The sequence below is a fragment of the Mercenaria mercenaria genome, chromosome 4 (genome assembly GCF_021730395.1).
Source record: "Mercenaria mercenaria strain notata chromosome 4, MADL_Memer_1, whole genome shotgun sequence".
NCBI classification, from domain to species: domain Eukaryota; kingdom Metazoa; phylum Mollusca; class Bivalvia; order Venerida; family Veneridae; genus Mercenaria; species Mercenaria mercenaria.
Window position 1 is genome coordinate 11,450,081 of NC_069364.1, and position 14,238 is coordinate 11,464,318.

Genomic DNA, 14,238 nt, shown 5'->3' on the forward strand with positions numbered 1-14,238 from the left:
GAAAAACTTATTTTTTTTTTTAAAAACAAAAACGATGATTTAAAAAATTTGTTTTAAACACATGGTTATCCCGGGAAAAGGTATTTATTTTTTTTTACTCATGGGAAAAAAAACGATCGAAAATTCGACAAATTTAAAATAACATGTACTACTTGTACTGAATACCAATGTAGAGCTCTAAAAGGGCCCAATTGCTGGAAAAAACTTTTATTAATTGTCAAAAAAATTTTTTTTTAAACGTTTTTTTTTGGAAATTTTTTATATATAAAATCAGCGCAGAAAATTTACCATCTAATGGCCCTTATTTTTAAAAAATCGCATGGACTGTTTTAAAAAGTATAACAGGATTTCATTTTTGGCCCCCAAGCTGAGTCAAAAATGGGGGTAAAGTTTTGTCAAATTCGTTTAACCCTCCATTTGAGACAAGAGCTGAAACGTGCAAAATGATTTTTTTCCCAGCAATGCGACTTTGTACAAATTTTTTCCTATCTAAAAATCTTCATCGACTTAAAAGGGTTAGTCAAACAGATTAAAAGGGAAATAGGGTTAAAAAACAGAATTTTCCTTCCCAAAATGCCACTTTTTAAGGCAGTTCACCGCCATGGGCCCCCTTTTCCCAAAAACTTTTTTTGAACTCAGGGATTTTTGATTTGGGAAATTTTTTAATATAAATTTTTATTAAAAACCTAAAGGGTTTAAAAATTTTCAACTGAGAGCCCCCCATCAAACAAAATACCCCATTTGAAAAAAGATTATTAGTTTTAAAATTTATTTTTTAAAAAGGGATTTAGATTTAAATGAAAAAATGAAGTTTCTTTATAAAAATCAGCGGGAGACTGAAAATTTTTTGGGTGAAACAGGGGCCAGGCCATTGGCAGGGTTTTGACGCCGAATTTCATGCCCGCAAAAATTTGCACGTGTTTTATGTGTTCACCCCTTTGCCAGTCATGAAATGGGTTTAGGAGACATGATCACACGGGGTTCTATGATTTAATAGACCGCGCCCCAAGGCCATAAAAAGGTGACGTCGATATTGTATAAAATAGTAAAGAGGTTTATTTTTAAGTGGTAACTTTTCAGTGACGCTGATTATAATAAGCTCTCACTCAGGCCAAACGCAAAGGATGAAATGAGATTTTAACAGCGTTTTTTTGGGTAGTAAACTTTTTAATTCTTTTACTCAAACATTTAAAAACGAATTCAAACAAAACTTGGAACAAACTTTTTTTTAACAACTGGGGAAAAACGTATGGATTTTAAATCATTTTTATTCTTCAGCCCCCGAGAAGAAAAAAAAAAAAAAGGGAGAACAATAACCAAACTTCCATCTCGGCGAAACCTGTTACAAACAAATTTTATTTGCCGAATCGGGCAATGTTTTTTCCCCGGGGTTTTTAAAAAATTTAAAAATGCTTCTTTTTCCTGTGAGTTACCATAATTAAACATTAAAGCAATGAAAAAAAATTTCGAGAAAAAATTTTTAAAAAAATCTTTAAAACCCATTTATATAATAAAATATAGGGTTGCTCTTTGTAATTCTCATATTTCTTTTGATTACCAGCCCTCTAGTTTGGCTGTGTATTGTCTAGGGGTTTCCGGGTAACAGGACCTCTAGACTCCCGGTTTTTATTTTGTCGGGAACCCGGGGCCCCTAGTTTACTTCCAGATATCTTTACTTTTAGCTCACCATGCCCAAAACCGTTTGCGTTTTTCTTTTTGGCATAAAGCTGGGGCTTGAAAAATTTAAAGAATATATTTATCCATCCCAAAAAACTGTATTTAGGGTTCGTAGCAACAGCTTGTGCCGGCCCTTTACGGGTTCTATAAAAAACCATGGCCGATTTTTGTTCCCAGGGTTTTTAGTAACACAGGTAGAACATAGATTTATAACCCATATCTTTTTAAGTATGACCCAACTGTTAGGGTTTTGGGTAGCAACGTTAAAGTACGGATAAAATAGGGTAAATACCCTAATTTTCTCGGGTTTTTGACAAACGAAGCATTGTATATAAACAGACTTTAGTTTACTAGGAACCCCCCTGTTTAAATTTTCACCAACTTAAGCCCCGGGGATATATGCGTACTAAAAAAAAACCATGTCCCAAATTGTCCGGCGGTAAAAACAGTGGAGCATGAAATAAACAGTACTCTAGTTAACCCCTTATTTGAAACCCTTTTTCGTGGTTTGGGGAGGAACAGCAAGGGGAAAGGTTTTTAAGGCTTTCTATAAAAACCAAAGATCGATCTGTTGTTTATTTTTTGGTTAAAAAACAGGAAGAGCTGGTATATATCATTTTTTAAAAGATTACCAGTTTTTGGGGTGTTGTTGTGGGGTTTGTCCAAACAGTGGGAGCATGGTTTAAAAAAAATACTATAGATAACCATGTCCCAAAAAATGTCAGGGTTTTTTTTTAAAAAACCCTGGGAGCAGGTAAAAAAACATTTTTTCAGATGACCATGTTCTTGGGTGTTGTTTGTGGTTTTGATTTAAAAAAGCTGGATGACGGTAAAATGAGTATTAACATTACCATGGGCCCCAACAGTTGTCATGGTTGGTAACAACATGAAGACCAAAAGTTTATATCAGTATTACAGACAATTTGTCCTGGGTGTTGTTGCCTTTCGATTAAAACATGTATATGGAAATACTATAGATAAAAAATGGCCCTAAAGGGTTTTCATTGTTTGGTAACAACCGGGAAAAGCATTGGGATATATCAGTATTACAGATGACCCCTGTTTGGCTTTTTGGTTCCCGAACAAACGGGGCATGGTAAATATTATACTAAATAACCTTTCCCCAATGTTGTCGGGGTTTTGGTAAAACGGGGAAAGCATGGTAATTCAGTAAAACAGATGCCATGTTCCGCGTTGTTGTGGCTCAGTAAAAACAGTGGGGGAAAGGTAAATATGGGGTACATAGAAACCTGCCCCAATGTTGTCATGGTTTGGTAAAAGAACGGGAAGGGGCAGGTATATATCAGTATTAAAAGATGACCTTTTCCCGGCCCGTTGTTTTGGTTCAGTAACAACAGTGGGGGGCATTTTGGGAAAATAGTACTATAGATAACCATGGGCCCCCAAATGTTTTCAAAGCTTTAGTAAAAATCAGGAAATGATGGTATATATCAGTATTACAGATACCATTTTTTGGCTGTTGTCCCTGGGTTTTTTAACCCAAATGTGGAAACACGGGAAATATGAGTTTTCTATAGTAACCCGCCCCAAATGTTGTTATGGTTTTGGGGCAACGGGGAAAAGCATGGACAAAATCATATTACGAGACCAGGGGTTTTGGTGTTGTTATGGTTTTAGTAAAAACAGTGGGAGATGGTAAATATAAGTAAATATAGTAAAACCCTGCCCCAACTGTTGTCATGCTTTGTTAAAATCAGGAAAAGCATGGTTATATTTTAGTATTACAGATTACCATGTTTTGGCTGTTATTTTGGTTTAAAACAACATTTGGGGGGGGATGGAAATTTTAGTATATAGAAACCAGGGCCCCAAAATGTTGTCATGCTTTAGTTTAAAATCAGGAAAACATGGTATATGCCCGTATTATAGAGACCATGTTCTTGGGGTGTTTTTCTTTGGGTTTTTATAAAAACTGCTGGATCACGGTAAATATTAGTAATTGATAAAACCCTGCAACCCTTGTTTCATGGTTTGGTAACAAAAAGGAAAAAGCATGGATATATCAAATATTAAAGATTTCCCTGTTTTGGTGTTTTGTGGTTTTAGTTTTTAAAAAAAGTGGGAGCATGGTTTAAAAATGGGGTACTATAGATAACCATGCCCCAAATGTTGTCATGGTTTGGAACAAAAAGGGAAAAGCATGGGTTTTAAAAATCAGATTCCCGATGACCATGTTCTGGTGTTTTTGGTTCAGTAACAACAGGGGGAGCATGGCAAATATGAGTCTATAGAAACCAGGGGGCCCAAATGTTTTTCATGGTTTGGTAACAACAGGAAGAAAGGGATGGTATATACAGTATTACAGATGAAAATGTTCTGGTTGTTTTTTGTGGTTCAGTAAAAAAACAGTGGGACATGGGAAAAATGAGTATTATAGATAAAAAATGTCCCCAAAAATTGTAAAGGTTTTTGGGAAAAACAGAAGAGCATGGTAAAATTTTCAGTATTACAGATGCCCCTTTTCTGGCTGCTTTTGTGGTTCTATAACAACTGCTGGGGTTTACGGGAAAAATATGAAACTATAGAAAAGCAGGGCCCCAAAATGTTGCCTTTGGGTTTTGGTTTTAAAAAACAGGAAGGAAAAGGGGATATATCAGTATTACAGTTAACCAGTTCTGGTGTTGTTTGGGGGCAGTAAACCCAACCCGTTTGGGGGGGAGGTAAAAAATAATACTAAAAGATAACCATGCCCAACCCGGGTTTTGGTTTTTAACCCGGAAGAGAAATTTAAAAATCAGGATTTCAGATGGGCATTTTTCCGGGGTTTTTGTTGTGGGTTTTGATAAAACTTTTCTTTGGGTGACGGGAAATATGATTTTCTATCCATAACCCCTGCCCTAAAATGTTTTCCATGGTTTGGTCCAAAAGGAAGAGCATGGTAATATCGTATTTCAGTTAAACCCTGTTCCGGCTGTTGTTGGGGGTTCAGTAAAAAAAAAAGTGGGAGCATGGTTTAAAATGAGTAAATTGATAACATTGCCCCAACTGTTTTTCATGGTTTGGTAACAAAAGGAAGGCAAGGGAAATTTTCAGAAAATTTAAAATGACCATGTTTTTGGCTGTTGTTTGGTAACCAACAACATAGGACCATGGTAAATATTAGTACTATTTGATAAAAACCCGGGGCCCCCAAATGTTGGGGCCCCGGGGTTTTGGGAACAACAGGGAAAAGCATGGGATATATCAGTATTACCCGAGACGATGTCTGGCTGTTGTCCGGGTTTGATAACAACTGCTGGATGACGGGAAATAAGAAAAAAGAAACCATGCCCCAAAATGTTGTTTATGGTTTTAAACAACAGGGAAAGCATGTTTTTTAAATCAGTAGTACAGATGAATTTTTTTGGCTGTTTTGTGGTTAGATAATATGTTTCATTGGGAAAAAAAAATGCTCTAACATTGTTTAAAGTTTGTACAACGCTGGGCATTGGTTTTACAGTATATAGTTTTTCAGCCACCAAATAAAACAGCTGGAAATGGGCAAACAAGAGTAATATAAAAAAACCCCATTTCACGACTCTTTTTGTGGTTTTAAAAGAAAAAGCCGGGTGTGTTATGGGTTTGGTTTGCAGGGAACTGTAACATGATAATATGAAATACTATAAAGGAGAGATAGTATTTTAAACATTTCACCGTTTTTCCCATAGTTAAAAATGACCAAAAGGGAGGGGGGGTTTTGGGGAGCAAAAAAATTTCCCAAAAAACCTTGTTCTTTTTTGTTGTTTTTAGCAAAATTTTTCCCGGAGAGTTTTTCTTTTCCAAAAAAGGAAATTTAAACGTATGAATTCCAAAAAAAGTAAAATTTAAAAGGGACTGAAAAGTGGAAAAACTAAAAGGGTTTTAACCCTTTACAAAAGGTAAACCTGGAAATGAATATTTTTTCATGACCCCACTTTCCATTTTTATAAAACTGAAAAAATCAAAGGGAAAAGGAAATTCTATAAAAACCCGATTTTTCTGCCGGGCTTACAATGCAAAACGTTCCTTTTTATAAAAAGGAAGGGCCCTTTTCCCTTTGTTTTTGAGGGAAAAAATATTTTTTGAATTCCCTCAGTACTTAAGGGAAATTTTATTTTTGAAAAAGCCCCGAGACTGCCTATCAGAACCAGACATGTTGGGAAAATAAATGATAACCTGTTTTTAATATTTTTTAAAACTACAAAAGATTTTTTGTTTTAAAGGTACTATTTTACAAAAAGTTGGGGAAAGATTCTTTTACCTTTAAATCTAGAATGGATTGTTGAAGCTTTTTGTGGTGTTTAAATTTTTTACAAGTTTTTAAAAATAAACCCGTAATTTTTTACACCCTTTTTCTCAAAAATTTCTATTTTTACAAAGTGGGAATATTTTTCCCTTTGTCCCTTTTTTAAATTTATGTCATAGGGGCGTGTTAAGTTGGGTAAACAAACGACATTAAAGACTTTTGAAAAAATTTTTAAAGTCGCCATTGCGGGGAAATACGACATATGAATTCGAAAAATTTTTAAAGTCGTTCATTTGGGGGACAAACGACATACGACCTTTTGATTTTTTACAAAAAAAAATTTTAAAGTCGTTCAGTGAAAGACATTTCGGGCAACACATTCGAGAAAAAAATGAATTTTCGTGCAAAAAACTTCCCTATTTCTTGTCAAAGTTCGAATGTCGTTTGTCCAAGTTTTTTGCCAAAGTTTCCCCCTTTTTCCCTGTTTGTCCCCACTGAAGCATTTAATTTTTTTTGGTTTAAAGTTGAATGTGGTTGTCGGCCCCTTGGGGCCCCCTTTCGTGTCGGTGTTTTTGGGGCGCCCTGGCCCCTTTTTTTTTTTTTTTTGTCCCGTTCGGTCGTTGTCTTGTCGTTTTTTGCCGCCTTTTTTTCCGAAAGTCCCTTTTCGAATGCCCCCCTTCAATTTTTTCCATTCCCCCCCTTAGAATGCCGCAGTCCCTGTGGGTTTTTTTTTCCCCGCCCTTCAACCTTTTTTCAAATTGTCCCCTATGTCCCCCAAAAAAGCCCCCCCTTTTTCCCCCGGGAAAAAAGAAAAAAAATTCCCAAAGGGATTCCCCCCAAATTAAATGGGTTCCTTTATGTGCAATGTGGTTTCTGCCCGGAAAATTCAACCCTTTTTTTGATTCGTATGTCGCCACTGAAAAGACTTTAATTTTTTTTGGGCACATTCGAATGTTTGTGTATTTTCGCCCCTGTCGACTTCCCTTTTTTTGTCCAAAAATTTGCTGTTTGTTGTCGTTTGTCGCCCCGGCCCCCCTTTCCTTTTTTTTTTTTTCCCGTCGTGTGTTGTGCGCCCTGGGCCCCCCTTTTAAAATTTTCGAATTTCCCTCTTTTTTTGTTTGCCCCCCTGCCCCCATTCTTTTTTTGCCAAATTTTCCGGTGTCGGTTGTCAATGTCGTTTTTGCAACCCTTTTTTTCGAATGTGTTGGGCTATGTCGCCCCCCCGGAAAGCCCCCCAAAATTTTTTTTTCCGTTTGTGTCGTTGTGCCCCAAAGTGCCTTCCCTTTTTTTTTTCCCCGTTCGAAATGTCGTATGTCCTTTTGGTTTTTTTTGGGAAAGGGGCTTCCAACTTTTTCCCCAATGTCGTTTTGTTTGTTCCATGGCACCCCGACCCCACCCCCCTTCCCCCCAAATTTTTTGGTCCCCCAAAAAAAGAATGTCGTTGTCCGCCCCCGGACGACATTCAAAATTTTCAAAATTCCCCCCTTTTTTCGTTAGGGGGCGCGCCCCCCCGGGGACAAACCAAAATTTTTTTCGAATGTTCCCTTGTCGCGCACTGAACGACATTCAATTTTTTTTTTAAAGTTGAATGTCGAATGTCCAATGTCGTTTTTTGCCGAATTTAATTTTTTCGAATGTCGTAGTCCGTATGTCGGGCACTGAACGACATTCAAATTTTTTTTGGGCAAAGTTTGAAGTCGTATGTCGGGTGTCGCGCAAGGAAGACATTCAAAATTTTTTACTGTCGTATGTCCCTTGTCCGCAATGGCCACATTCAAAATTTTTTTTTTCCCAAGTGGAAGGGCGGAGCCCCCCTTCCCCCCCAGCCGTCCCTGGGTTGGTATTTTGTTATAAGTGCACTTTTGGACAGTATGGCATCCCAAAAAAATCAGCATTAATTGGGAAATTTTTTAGGGGGGTACCGTGCCCCTTAACCCCCTTTTAACCCTTTGAATTTTTTTGCATTTTTTTGTTGCCGATTGAGTTCCCCCTTTTCTAAAAAACCCCTTTTTTTGTGGAAACCTTTTTTAGTCTTCCCCTTTTTTACCCCCAAATTTTTTTGACTAAATTAACCCCTTTTTCCCCCCAATTTTTCCCCTTCCCTAAAAAATTTAAATTGGGCTAAAAACCCCTTTTGGGGTTTCCCGCCCCCCCGTTTTTAAAATGGCTTTATAACCCTTTTTTGGCTTAAAAACCCCCCGAATATCCAAAAATTACAGATAGACATGTTCGGGGTTTGCCCCCGGGGGTTTGGTAACAACAGCTTTGGGGCATGGTATTATGAGAAACATAGATAAACCCTTTTCTCCCTCTTTTTTTAAAGGTTTTAGGTAAAAACCTCGGGGCCCTGGTTGGGTTTTGATACAGACAATGCTCCAGCTTTGTAACACAACCCCTGACAACAGTTGGTGCCTAATTATCTTCCGTACTGAAAAAAGATGCTCCGGCGGTTTGGATCGGACCATGACAACAGTCAGAGGGTTTATCTATACTGATACAAAAAATGTCAAATTTTTGTTTTCAAACCTGGAATGTTGGGTCCTGATTTTATAAATACTGAAAACAGGGCCCCTTTTTGGCTAGCTGTTTTACACAAACATGACAACGTTCGCCTGTTTATCTATTTTTGTAAATAGACGATTTCTCTGTTGTTTAAAACAACCTGATAACAAAATTTTTTTGGGGCCCGGGTTTTCAAAAAGTCCTGGGACAAACCATGCTCTAGCTGTTGTTTCAAAAAACCCCGACAAAAATTTTGGGGGTGGTTAATTTTATTTCTGAAGGGAAAACCCGGTTTTCGGGTTTTTACCGGTCAAGGGCAACAGGCGGAGCATTTTTTATCTTTGTACGGGTACAGGGAAAAGGGCCCCTAGCCCGTTGCTACCGGGCCCCCGACACCCCGCCGGGGGAGGTATTGTACTGATACAAACCATAATCTAGGGGTTGTTACACAACCCCCCGAAAAATAGTTGGGGGCCTGTTTATCTACAAACTGATAAAGATCAAGCTTTTAGCTTTTTTTACCGGACCCTGACAACCCGCCAAAAGAAAGTTTTTATATAGTTTCTGATACATACCTACCAGGGTTCCCGCTGTTGTAAGCCCTTTTTTAAAAATTTTTTGTTGGGGGCCGTTTATCATAGTACTAATACAACCCGGGTCTAAAATGTTTTAACAACCATGGAAAAAGTTGGGGGGCCAAAGGGGATCTTAAGGGAATTTTACACAGCCATGCCCCGGTTTTTTTGTTCCCGGGCCATGCAACAGTCAAGTATGTTAAACCCATATTTCGGATACAATCATATCAACCCCCATCGATCATGCTCTTTTAAATGTTGGGGACACAACCTGACAAACCGTTGGGGCCTTTTTTTATCTAAAGTAGTGATGCAAAAAAATGTCCACCTGTTGTTTCACAACCGACAAAGTTGGGGGTTGTTATCTATTTGTGCTGGGATAGAAGATGCTCCGCGGGTTTTAAAAAGAACCATGAAAACAGTTTTTGGCCCCGGTTTTCATTTTTTTGCTCATAAAAAATAAAACCCTGCGCTGCTGTTGGTTTAAAAAGGGCCCTTTAAAACCCGTTTGGGCCTGGTTATTTTTAGTAAAATACAAACAAGGCTCTGTCTGTTTTTTACCAGTCCATGACAACAGCCCCGGGGCTCTTTTTATTGTACTGATTTAGAAACCCTTTCTTTTAATCTGTTGCTTCCAGACCCCTGACAACAGCCGTTACAGGTTTTTTGTCTGATAGAACCTTTCCTCTGGCTGTTGTAACACAACCTTTAGGGAAGTTGTGTTTCCCAGGTATTACAGACTAATACAACCATGCTGGAGTGTTGTAACCGGACCATGACTAAAAGCCGGGGGGGAGTTCCTCTAATACTGAACAGACCATGCCCCCCAGATGGGGTTTTTCCGGGGTAATTTAAAAGCCGGGGCATGGTTTTTTTTATAGTATGATACCAAACATGTCCAGCTTTTGTAACGCAACTTTGGACAATTGGTGGCGCCCTGTTTTTCTATAGTTTCTGATACATATCATGTCCAGTGTTTTTTAACGCAAAAATTTTACAACAGCCGTAAAACAGGTTATTGTACTTTTATGGACCCCTCCTATGGCTGTTGTAACAAAACCGAGGTAAGGTTTTGGGGCCAGGTACTACATTCTAATACAGGGCCCAATTTGTTTGTTTTTGTAACCGGGGCCATGACAACAGCCGGAGCAAAGATCGTCTATTAATACTGATCCGACCAGCTCCAGCTGTTGTTTCCCGGGTCATGGGCAACGTCGGAGCATGTTTTTTATAGTACGATACAATAAAGCCCACCCGTTGTAAAGCAACCTTGGGCAATTGGTGGCGCAAGGGTTTTTCTATTGTAAAATTTCAGACCATGCCCAAAACCCTTTTTTTTCACAACCCTGAAAATCAGTTTGGGCCAAAGGTTTCAAAAAGTACGATACGATTATGTCCGACTCTTGGTACCAGACCAAGGGCCACAGTCAGAGCATGTTTTTTCCTAAGTACCCTTTTACCAAGGGGCGCTCAACTGTTGTTACCCAACCATGACAACAGTTGGGGGGGGCGGGGTTTTCTATAATACTGATACAGACAAGCTTCGCTGTTGTAAAAAAACCATGACCCAACATTTGGGGGGGGCCCGGTTATCTAAAGTAATGATTTCAGACCATAATTTTGCTGTTGCAACACAACCACGACAAAAAGTTGGGGCCTGGGGATTTTAGAGGGCGTAACAAAACCCTACTATAGCGGGTTTTCACACAACCCAACAATAGTTGGGGCATTGTTTTCTAAAGTATTGATACAGAACGCTCCGGGTGTTTTAAAAAAAAACCATGACAAAGTTTGGGGGCCCGGGTACAAAAAACTGTACAGACCCTGGTTTTAGCGGTTTGGGGGAAAAAAAACCAAAAAACAAAAGTTTGGGAGTTTAAACTAAATTCGTACAGACAATGTTTCCTGCTGTTTTTAACACAACCCTGAAAGCTTTGGGGTGGTTATATTTAGGAAAATACAGATCATGCTCTAGCTGTTTTTTACACAACCCTGAGAATAGTTTGGGGTTTGTTTTTCTACATTACTGATACAGACCAGCTGTTAGCTGTTGGGAAACCCGGCCCTTTACAACACTGGAGCAAGTTTTATCTATAGTATGATAAACCAGCCCAGCTATTTTTACAAAACCATGACAACCCTTTTTGGGGCCCGTTTATCCATAGTACTAATACAGACCAAAGCTCCCTCCCGTTTTTTACCGGGGCCATAACAAAAACGGAGATTTTATCTATGCCGGGAAAAAGCCATGCTCTACTGATGTTTCCCGGGTCATGACAACAGCTTAGCATGGGTTATTCTATAGTACTGATACAGACCATGGGTCCCGGGTGTTGTTTTCACAACCATGACAACAGTTTTGGGGCCTGTTTATCCATAGTACAATACGCCATGGGTCTAGCTGTTGTTAACCAAACCCTGACATCCCCTTTGGGTCAAAGGGTTTTCGTTGGGCTGATACAATTATGCTCCGCTGTTTTTTTCCCCAGACCATTAACCCCCAAATCAGGCATGTTTTCCTTAGAACCCTTTCACAGAAAAAAGCTCTAACTGTTGTTACCCAACCATTTGGAAAAAGTTGGGGGGCTGGTTATCTATTGTATTGATTCAGACAATTTCTGGGGGCTGTTGTAAACAAAACCCTGACCCCATTTGGGATTTGGTTTTCCCAAAAAAATATGCAGACCTTTTTGTACCTGATTATATTTTTTGTACTGTACAGACCATGCTCTAACTGTTTTTTACCGGTCAATGACAAAAAGCCGCCCGCATATTTTTTAAAAATTGGGAAAGATTTTTAAAAACTATTTTTTTCCCCTTTTTGCTACCGGGGCAATTTACAACTGGGCTGAGCAGGTTTATTATTGTACTGATACAGACCATGCTCTAAACTGGGGTTTAACCAACATGAGGAAAAATTTTGGGGCGTTGGGATCTATAGTACCAAAGCAGATATTTCTTAGCTTTTGTTTTAAAAAACCTGAAATAGTTTTTTCCTTGTTAAATTACTGATACAGGGCCATGCGTAGGGTTTTAAAACCGGGGCCATGACAACAGCCCGGGGCATGTTTTTCCATAGTACTAATCCCGACAATGCTCCAGTTGTTGTTTTCTCAACTATGACAACATTTTTGGGGGCCCGTGTTTTTAAGAAAAATACAGACCAGGCCCCCATCTGTTGTTAACCCGGGCCATAAAAAGCCCCCGGGGCATGTTTGTCCCAAATTTTAAAGAATAGACTAAAGCCTAGCTGTTTTTTTTCACCGGTCAATGACAACAGCCGGAAACATGGGTTTTCGTTGTATGATTTAACCCAAACTCCCGCTGTTGTTAAAAACAAAAAATGACAACAGTTGGGGTCCCCCCCGGGTATCTGTGTACTGTTTTAGACCATGCTTAGCTGTTGTTTCGGCCAGTGACAACATCGCAGCATGGTATCTATTTTAAGATCAGCCCATCTCTAAGGGTGTTGCCCAAAAGGGGCAAATGACAGCCAAAAGGGGGGAATTTTTCTATTGTGATGATACCGATCATGCCCCCTAGCTGTTTTTAACACAACCATGAAAAAACAGGTTTGGGGGTAGTTTATTTTTAGTAAATAATAAGATTATTCCCGGGGTAATTTTTACCGGGGCCATGGCCAAAGTCAGAGCCTGTTTTTTCTTTTAGTACCTTCAGACCATGCCCTAAGCTGTTAAAAAAATAAAGAAAAACAATTTTGGGGGTAGTTTTTTGTTAGTTTCTAATACAGATTAAATTTCCCGGGTATTTACCCGGGCCAAAAGGCCACAGTCAGAGCCCGTTTTCGTAGTACTGATACAGACCATGCTGTAGCTTTTTTAAAATCCCAAACCATGACAAAAAGTTGGGGGGCTGGTTATCAAAAATAATGATGCAACTATGTTTTTACCTGTTGTAAAACAAAACCAAAGACAATAATTGGGGTCTGGGTAAACTAAAGTTAATGTACAGACCATGATGTAAACTGCTTTAAAAACAACCCTTTACAAAAAATTTGGGCATGGTTATCCCAAAAATACTATTTCAACAAGGGTTTCCCGCTGTTGTAACAAAATCATGAAACCGTTTTGGGGCCTTGGGTTTTAAATTTTGTACAGATTTCCGATAAAGCTTTTAGGGTTGTACACAAAAATGACAACCCGTTGGGGCCTTTTTATCTATAGTTTCTGAAACCAAAACCCTGCTCATCGTTTAAAACCCAACCATGACAACAGCTGGAGCATTTCTATTAAAGTACGATTTAACTATTTCTCCCTTTTTGTAAAAACAAACCCTGGGAAAAAAGTTGGGGGGGTTATCTATAAATACTGATACAGACCATGCTCTACCCTTTTTTACCGGTCAATGACAACAGGCCCCCCAGAATGTTTATCTATTGTAATGATATGAAATGCCCCTTTGCTGGTTTTCTACCGGTCAAGACAACAGCCGGGAGAAGGTTTATCTATTGTACTGATACAGACCATGCTCTAAATTTGTAACACAACCATAAAAAAGTTTGGGTCCCTTCGATCTAGATACTAATAAGACCATGGCCTCTAGCCCTTTTTTTAAAACAACCATGCAAACCCTTTTAGGCCTTTTTTACTATAGTACTTTTTACACACCTGCTTAACGTTGGGTTTCAAACCCTGGGAAACCCTTGGGGGTGGTTATCAAGTACTTGTACAACCTACTTTTGCTGTTTTTTACCGGATATGACACAGTTCGAGCCTTTTTATCTGTTTTTTATATACAGATCTTTTCCCGACCATGACAACAGTTTGGGACATGGCCCAAAGAAATTTTGAACATTTCAAAAACGTTTTTAGAAAAAAAAAATGATGCAAATATGAAAGAAATTTTTCACAATTTTAAATTTTTTGGGGATAAACCTTCTAATAGCACTAATATTTTTTCCCCTTTGGTTTCGGTCGTAGAAAGAATTTTGAGCGTTATCTTTATGTATATTCAAATAAATTTAAGCAGCCATTTTCCCAAAGTATGTTGCCCAAAAAAAAAAATTTAACTTATGATTTCCGTGTTTTTTTTGCCTCGTAAGTGGGTTATAGGCTTTCCCATGAGGAATGTCAAAGGGGGGAGAAAAAATTTTAAAACGTGGCCCGGACTTTGAAAACGGGGGCCCTTTTTCTTACAGGACGAACTCTTTTGACAGAGCTACCCGATCCCTTTCAAAATTTATCCAATTCAAACATAGTTTGAATTTTAGAGAACGGCATTCATTTTTCTCGTTAGTTA